Here is a 3,094-nt window from a genome sequence, read left to right as displayed (position 1 = left end):
ACCCTTCCCCTTCTTTCTCCCATTATCCCCCTCACCTCTCCCTTCTGGTTACTGTCATTTATTTCAATGTCTCTGGTTATATTTGCTTGCTTATTTTGTTGATTAGGTTCCATGAATAGGTGAGATCATACGGTATTTGTCTTTCACCACCTAGCTTATTCACTTAGCATAATGCTCTCCAGGTCCATCCATGTTGTTACAAAGGGTAGGAGCTCCTTCTTTCTTTCTACTGTGTAGTATTTCATTGTGTAAATGTACCATAGCCTTTTGATTGAGTCACTTAAATGAGCACTTAGGTTGCTTCTAGCACTTGGCCGTTGTATATTGTGCTGCTATGAACATTGGGGTGCATAGGTTCTTTTGGATTGGTGTTTCAGGGTTCTTAGGATATAATCCAAGCAGTGGAATCACCAGGTCAAAAGGCAGTTTCATTCTTAGTTTTCTGAGGAAATTCCATACTGTTTTCCTCAAGGGATGCACCAGTCTGCAATCCCACCAACAGTTCCCTAGGGTTCCCTTTTCTCCACAACTTTGCTGGTGCTTATTGTTTGTTGATTTGTTTCTGATGGCCATTCTGACTGGTATGAAGTGGTATCTCACTGTGGTTTTAATTTGCATCTCTCTGATGGCTAGTGATGCTGAACATCCTTTCATGTTTTGTAAAATTCTCCTGTGAAACTGTCCAGTCCAGGGCTTTTGTGTGCCAGGAGTTTTTTGAATACTGCTTCAATTTCACCAGCAGTTATCAGTCTTTTCAGGCTTTCTGCTTCTTCTTGACTTAATTTTGGAAGATTATATTTTTCTAGAAATGTGTCCATTTCACCCAGGTTTTCAAATTTCTTGGCATGTAGTTGTTTGTAGTAATTTCTTACCATGCTTTGTATTTCTTGGTATCAGTTGTAATTTCTCCTCTTTCATTTCTGATTTCATTTATTTGGGTCCTCTCCCCTTTTTTTTCCTTGATGAATCCAGTGAAAGGCTCATCTATTTTGTTAATCTCATCAAAGAACCAGATGCTTTGAATTGTTCTTTTAGTCTCTATGTCATTTAATTCTGCTCTGATCTTGATTATTTCCTTCCTTCTACTCACTCAGGGCTTTGTTTCTTTTTGTTCCTCCAGTTCTTGTAGATGTAGGGTTAGGTTGTTTACTTGAAATGTTTCATCTTTTTTTAGGTAGGCCTGTATTGCTATGAACTTTCCTCTCAGGACTGCTTTCACTGTGTCCCATAGGTTTGGGGCTGTTGTGTGTTCATTTTCATTTTTTTCCAGAAAAATTTTGATTTCTTCCTTGATCTCATTCTTAATCTATTCATTGTTTTATAGCATGCAATTTAGTCTCCATGTGTTTGAATGTTTTGTTTTTTTTTAAATATATTTTACTGATTATGCTATTATAGTTGTCCCATTTCCCCCATTCATTCCCCTCCACCCTGCACACCCTCTACCACCCACATTCCCCACCTTTAGTTCATGTCCATGTGTCATATTTATAAGTTCTTTAGCTTCTACATTTCCCATACTATTCTTACCCTCCCCCTTTCTATTTTCTACTTAACATCTATGCTACTTATTCTCTGTACCTTTTCCCCTCTCTCCTCCTCCCACTGTCCTGTTGCTAACCCTCCACGTGATCTCCATTTCTGAGGTTCTGTTTCTATTCTAGTTGTTTGTTTAGTTTGTTTTTGTTTTAGATGCGGTTGTTAATAATTGTGAGTTTGCTGTCATTTTACTGTACATGTTTTTTATCTTCTTTTTCTTAGATAATTCCTTTTAACATTTCATATAATAGGGACTTGGTGATGATGGACTCCTTTAACTTGACTTTATCTAAGAAGCACTTATCTGACCTTCCATTTTAATTGAAAGCTTTGCTGGATAGAGTAATCTTGGATGTAGGTAATTGACTTTCATGAATTGGAATACTTCTTTCTAGCCCCTTCTTGCCTGTAAGGGCTCTTTTGAGAAGTCCACTGACAGTCTGCTGGGAATTCCTTTGTAGGTGACTGTCCCCTTATCTCTTTCTGCTTCTAGGATTTTCTCCTTCATTTTAATCTTGGCTAATGTAATTATGATGTGCCTTGGTGTGTTCCTCTTTGGGTCCACCTTCTTTGGGACTCTCTGAGCTTCCTGGATTTCCTGGAAGTCTATTTCCTTTGCCCAAATGGGTAAGTTCTCCTTTATTATTAATTCAAATAAGGTTTCCACTGGTTGCTCTTCCTCTTCCCCCCTCTGGTCCCCTCTGGTACCTCTATAATTCGGATATCGGAGCATTTAAAGATGTCCTGGAGATTCCTAAGCCTCTCCTCATTTTTTTTGAATTCTTGTTTCTTCTTTCTTTTCTGTTTGTTTGTTTGTTTCTTCCTTGTGGTCCACTCCATTGATTTGAGTCCCAGTTTCCCTGCCATCACTATTGGTTCCCTGTATATTTTCCTTTATTTCACTTAGCGTAACCTTCATTTTTTTCATGTAATTTGAGACCAAATTCAACCAATTCTGTGAGCATTCTGATCACCAGTGTTTTGAACTGTGCATCTGATAGGTTGGCTGTCTCTTCGTCACTTAGTTGTATTTTTTCTGGAGCTTTGATCTGTTCTTTTGTTTGGGCCACTTTTTTGTCTTGACAAGTGCTATTACGTAGTGAGGGGCAGAGCCTTAGATGTTCACCTGGGCAGGGTAACCCACGTTGCTGTGTTGTGACACTGTATATGGAGAAGGAGTAGGAGAGGGAACAGTGGTGCTCGCTCTGCTCTCTGTAGAACCTCAGTCCCTTCTGCCACTCCCCCCAGGCAAACTGGGCCTTTCTGGTGCTGATTCCCATGTTGGTGGGCTTGTGTGTGTTCTAGGACCCTGTGGGTCTCTCCAACGAACTCTCCTGTGAGGCTGGGAGTCTCTCCTGGCACCTCAACCCCTACAGGTGTTTTCATTTGGTGTTTTGAGGCTTTATTTCCCTGTGCTGGAACCCTGGGTTATGTGGTCTGTCTTGTACCCCAGTTTCATCTGGTTTATCTGCATGCAAATGTGGGACCGCCTAGTTCTGCAAGCCACCTTGGGCGCCAAGCTCTTCCACAATCCACCATCTCACTGGGTCCACCT

The sequence above is a fragment of the Artibeus jamaicensis genome, unplaced genomic scaffold (assembly GCF_021234435.1).
Source record: "Artibeus jamaicensis isolate MK-2021 breed Jamaican fruit bat unplaced genomic scaffold, CSHL_Jam_final contig_60, whole genome shotgun sequence".
Lineage (NCBI taxonomy): Eukaryota > Metazoa > Chordata > Mammalia > Chiroptera > Phyllostomidae > Artibeus > Artibeus jamaicensis.
The sequence above is the reverse complement of the archived record's forward strand: the minus strand, read 5'-3'. Positions refer to the sequence as shown.